We start from the raw sequence: 6,337 nt of genomic DNA on the forward strand, positions 1-6,337 counted from the left end.
TCTTCTCAGACATGCTCCATCTCTGTTGAAAAGATCTGAATACTTATATATATATATATATATATATATATATATTATTATTTATTTTTTTAAAGTACATTTTATTTCAGTTAAAGTTTATTTTATATTAAGTAAGGACATTTGTATGGGTTTAGATTTAGTTAGTAACTCTACTGTATAATGTATGACAAGTTGATAAAAAAGATAAACAATAAGAAGGATAATAAAGATAAAAGATAAAAAAGAAAGACTTTTTTAAAAAAAAAGCAAAGAAATGAGATGTAGTTTTACTGTAAAATACTGTAAAAACAATCATGTGTTTTTATAGAGCACTGCAAGTTACTTTTTTCTTAATTTTGTTATGTACAGTGGTGGCCAAAATTATTAGAACACTTTGCATATTTAAGTTAAATATTTTTGTTGAATTGGCCATTAAAATGAACTATTTCCGGAACTACCTGTGACGGAAGGAATCTGCTGGAACACTGAAAATGATGGACAGGCTCCTGAAAAGTCTGGACTTCAACCCCATCGAGCAAATTTGGGGCGAGTTGGAAAATAAACTGGACAGATCTATTGAGCATTCAAAGGAAAGCCTTTGGCTTGAGTTGCAGAAGGCATGGGATAACATTAGTGTTGAAGTTCTCAGGAAATATATTGACACTATGCCAGAGAGATGTGCTGCTGTAATTGCTTGAAAAAGGTGGACATATCAAATATTAAAATTAAAACAGTACGACTCACTTCATCTGATATTTGTTGTGCTCAGAGCAACCCTCTGCATGTTTCATAAACATCATGAAATGAAATCATGTTTTGCTGGCAAAAAAGATCAATATTTTCAGATCCATCCTAATAATTTTGGCCACAACTGTATATCTGAGTGTTTTGTTATTTAAATATTGTTTATAACATTGAATTTGTGTGTGTAACACTGCCATGGTTGTTGGAAAAGCAAATTTGGATGACTTTCATGTGATTTTCCATTGTACCACCTTTATTATTATCAGTATATTGTACAGTAACAAACAGAAATGTAATAGTTTGGTATATTACTATACTATAATTAAACGACACACAGTTATTAACTACAAAATATACAGTGACCAACCTATAACATTGTCGCTATATTTCTTCTTCTTCTTCTTCTTTCAGTAATATTCTGGCAACCACAGTTGGCGGTTTTGTTGTTGTTGCTGTTATTGACCAGAAATGTATTTATTTGACCATAAAGCCTGTCTTCTCAAGCCTGATTATTTCCAGCCCAACTTCGTGCAATGACATGAAGTATTTTGAAAGACTATTCTGTTGTCCAGCTGTCTTTCCTGTCTGGACATTGACACACATGGAAAATGAAAACCTCAGCATCCTGAAGATCACTGGAAAGATTCTCCACACCAGTTCCACGAAAAGGTCCAGCATTTAGCAACTTAGATTCTATCATTTCCTCTTTTCATCTCACCTACACGAGTTTACAGTGACGCTAGTGGATATATTCCCTCTGTCTTCCAAACTACACACAGGGAAGCCCACAACTGCGTCTGTGTCTTGGTCTCTGACAGTACCAGACGTTTCCAGTCAAGTTTCGTAATGTTTCCTGGCCTGGATACTTTTGAGACAGACAAATATGTTTGTAGACAAGGATTATATTGTAATCCAACTGAGTAAATTGAAACATGTTTTATAAATCTATCAGAAAGCTGATTCTCCTGATCTTGTCAACAGCTTTATAATGTTTCCTCTCCTTAGCTTAAGTTGCTTATTTCTACTTGATCTGACACTTAAAAATGACTTTAACTGGCAAAACTGTCAGGCTGCTACAGTTATAACCTTTTCCCCCTTGAATAAAACCAGTTTCGTCTTGTTTTCTGTTAGATGATTATCCGAGGAATACCTCACATGGTTCCCATTACAATACATGTCTTTGTCAGCAATAAACTGATTTAGTTACACACAATTAATTTACATTGGTTTTTAAAAAGGCAGAGAGAGCTGACTAAAGAAAACAAACGAAAAATGCCACAAAACTTTTCGATATGACTTATGTTTTACTGTGAAACACAGAGTAGCAAACCAAACCTTGGTCAACCAGTCGGCTTCATGAACTAATACTTTTATTAACAGGTATTGATGTATATATAAATATTTTCTATCCCCTAACCCAATGCTAACCCTAAATCTACCCCTTACAGAAAACCTGTTTGCATTGAATATTCTCTATTTGTGATGACTTTACTGACAAAAACAACATTGTAAATTTAGCTATGATTCAGTGAGGTTTTTTTAGACTAATCTGATGATTATGTCTAGTGTGAATGTGTTAAAAAAGGACAAAAATGTAGTTGATATATATTTATATGAATCATTTCAAACTATGAATTTCACATGAATCAATTCACAACCCTGATTGATTTGAGTGATGAATCAAAAATATATTAAAATATTTTTAAGAAAACAAACGAAAAATGCCACAAAACTTTTCGATATGACTTATGTTTACTGTGAAACACAGAGTAGCAAACCAAACCTTGGTCAACCAGTCGGCTTCATGAACTAATACTTTTATTAACAGGTATTGATGTATATATAAATATTTTCTATCCCCTAACCCAATGCTAACCCTAAATCTACCCCTTACAGAAAACCTGTTTGCATTGAATATTCTCTATTTGTGATGACTTTACTGACAAAAACAACATTGTAAATTTAGCTATGATTCAGTGAGGTTTTTTTAGACTAATCTGATGATTATGTCTAGTGTGAATGTGTTAAAAAAGGACAAAAATGTAGTTGATATATATTTATATGAATCATTTCAAACTATGAATTTCACATGAATCAATTCACAACCCTGATTGATTTGAGTGATGAATCAAAAATATATTAAAATATTTTAGTAAAATATATGCAATTATACATATAGCCTAGGTGAATGTAAATTAAAAGATGTTTAAAAATACACTTTTGTGTTAATTTAATAAAAAAAAGTGTGTAAATCGTGCCTTGATGATTTTCAGTGATGCATTTATATTTGCATCACTGAAATGTAACAAATATAATAAGTATGAAGAAATATTAATATATAATATATATACACACACACAATAATTTTCCCAAACACACATAATAAATAAATAAATAAATAAATAAATAAATACGTACGTACGTACGTACATACATACATACATACATACATACATACATATATATATATGTATGTATTTAAGTTTTTTTTGTGTTTGGGAAAATGATTGTCCCTAAAATGTCTGAATAAACAAAGAAAGAAATAATATATTAAAATATGTATTAATAAATATTACATTTACAAAATAAAACAAACGTATATATAATATATATAATTTTTTTGAATTTTTTTAAAGTTATATAACCCACCAGTACTTTAAACTGGGTGGGTGTTTTGGGTAAATTAGTGTCACTAAAATGTCTGAATAAACAAACAAACAAACAAATAATATATTAAAATATGTATTAATATATGAAAATTCACATTTCCCACACACACACACACACTCATGTTTGTCTCTTTGAATTGTGGGGAATTTCTATAATTCTATTACTTTTATACTGACCAAATGATATTTTCTATCCCCTAACCCTAAATCTACCCCTTACAGAAAACCTGTTTGCATTGTTACACTTTCAGATAAACATCATTTACTATTTTTTATATTTTTTCCCTGTCAAAAATGTCAAAAAAATTTCAGGCTTTACTAACCTCGTGGGGACATTTGGTCCCCACAATGTAGCAAAAACAAATACACACACACGCATAATTTTCATCATTTTTACATCTTAAAAATGAGGTGATCTTAAACATCACTCTTGGTTTTTAGAGCAAATTGGAGTTACTAAAATTGTTTGTTTTAAAACAACATTTTCACGTTGTAGAATCCCAGCTATCAGCTCTCCTCTTAATTAGTTAGAGGCTTTTAGGCTCAGTTTGGACACAAACAGTCAAGTGTTGGGTGATCCTGAGGCGGACAAATGCACCTTTAGACACCTCAGTACTGCCACAAACAGCCTCATATTGGCAAACGCGCACACACACACACACACACACACACACATGGTAGCACATGTGCCACAGACGGCTGCGAGAGTCATTTCAGACCTCAGTATATCCACTTAATATAATACCAGCAAGCTAGTCAAGATGTGATGCTGTGGAGGCATGTGAGAGTGAGAGCTGATCAAAGCTCACACTTCAGCACTGTCCTATTCTGAGGGATAAACGTCTCCCAATCTGAGAACGACGTCACTTCTGTCATGATGTGACGCACAAAGCATCAATTCCTATTGTGACAGAAATGTGTTAGAATGTATAGAATGTGTTTTGAATTTGCATTACTCCATAAAGCAGGAATTATGGCTTCATTTTGGTGCTGTCAGTAGACTCAACTAACTGAGCCTGATTAATTATATATATATATATATATTTGTATAGTAATACATATTTCACAATGAGAGTTTTTATTGGGGATATTTTTAGCATTATTTACATAATATTAGTATATTATGTACTATTTTTTACATAGAATTTATTCATATTTTGAATGGGCTTTTATTGTTATATTTTAAGTGTTTCTAAATTGTGCTTTTGTCACTTTTATTATTTACCTTTTTTATTTTAAATAATATTTATTTCAGTTTTTGGAATTTTAGCACATCTACAAATGTATTTAGGTATTTCAGTCTAATATTTATATTTTATTTCATTTCAGCTTTATTTTAGTAACAATAACAACACTTTTCTGAGTTAACTTGTATTATGTTTTCATTTTAATTCTACTTTAAATATTAGTCATTTTGTTTTGTGCTTTTTTGCCTTTTTGTAAACATATCTATTAACATAAAAGGAAAAGTTTCTGTTTTAGCACTTCAACTTTATTTCAATTAGTTGCCAAAGCATAATTTTCTAATTGTTATTTAGGTTTAAGTTTAAATTTTCATTGAAGACTTAGATTTTATTTCAGCATTTTCCAATTAACCTTTTTTTTCTTTTTAATTAACAATAACAAAACTATTTTATAAGCTGCTTTTATAACATTTATATGCTAATAAAGTGCCTTTATTTCTTATTTTAAACTTTATTTCACAATAATCTTTTTATTTGTTTGCCTACTTATTTAAATATTTTTTAAAGGCAGGCAACAGGCTTTCACAGAAAACTGTGTAGATATAAAACATTGTCCTTTGGTGTAGATATATGATTATGGGTGATATTTATACTTCTTAAATCTCACAACATAATTAATAAACATGCCATTTGGAAAATTAAAAAATATTTATATAAATAATAATCATTTTATTATTAATTTTACTCCCACCTCTGCTCTACTCACTGTAAAGCTCTTGTCCAGTGCAGTGTGGTGATATTAGCCTTTTCCCTCAAGTAAGAAGAGATGCTTTAAACTGCTACAGTTGTTAAATATACCACCTCTCACACACTTAGCTCTCTGGCACACACACACACACACACACACACACACACACACACACTGTGTCCCCTCAATCTCTCTCTCACACACACACACACACACACACTGCACTTCACTGTTGAGTTCTGGAGGAGGAGCTTAATTATTAAAGCACAAATGACAGTAAATTGTGTATGAAACTAGAGACAACTCAAAATAGTGCAGCACAAAATAATCCACAAGGGGGCACCAGAGAGAAACGAGAGAGAACCTGCTGGATATATTATGAAATTGAAAAAGAAAATAAAAAACACCCGTGTTATAATACATTTAAAACACTTCTGCTGTATTAAAATGATCCCAACATATAGATTTGAAAATTATAATGTATAAAAATAAGTATTTGTTAGTTAATGTCTTGGCATTTCATTGCGTTCTTCATAGTTAAAGAATTTACCTAAACCAAAAATAATCTTCACTTATATTTTTACCATTTCTATTCCTTCTTTTAAAGTGCCAGATTCATAAGCATATATTGCCTAGACTTTGTCATGATCAAATCAGGAAATTATATCATATTTTTTCATCTCCACAAAAGCTACTATTAACTAACATCCTAACAGCTAATCCCTGTGTTTAAACAGACTCATGACTATTTTTTAATTTTCATAAAGTCCGTTTATGGTCGACCGGGAAACCACATTTGTCTGCAGTGGTGACTTAGATGACACAATTGCAACTATTATTTTTAAAACCAGCTATTTCTGTATCAGAGAAACAAAATCCAGAGAAAGAATGATATTTGTTCAAAACAGAAAACTGAGAAGAATTAAAGGAAATTAAACCACACAATCAAAATGACTGAATGTCTTATTGCGGGGGGGGGGGGGGGGGGGGGG

This window comes from Sinocyclocheilus grahami, unplaced genomic scaffold, assembly GCF_001515645.1.
Source record: "Sinocyclocheilus grahami isolate Dianchi unplaced genomic scaffold, SAMN03320097.WGS_v1.1 scaffold1013.1, whole genome shotgun sequence".
Classification (NCBI taxonomy): Eukaryota; Metazoa; Chordata; class Actinopteri; order Cypriniformes; family Cyprinidae; genus Sinocyclocheilus; species Sinocyclocheilus grahami.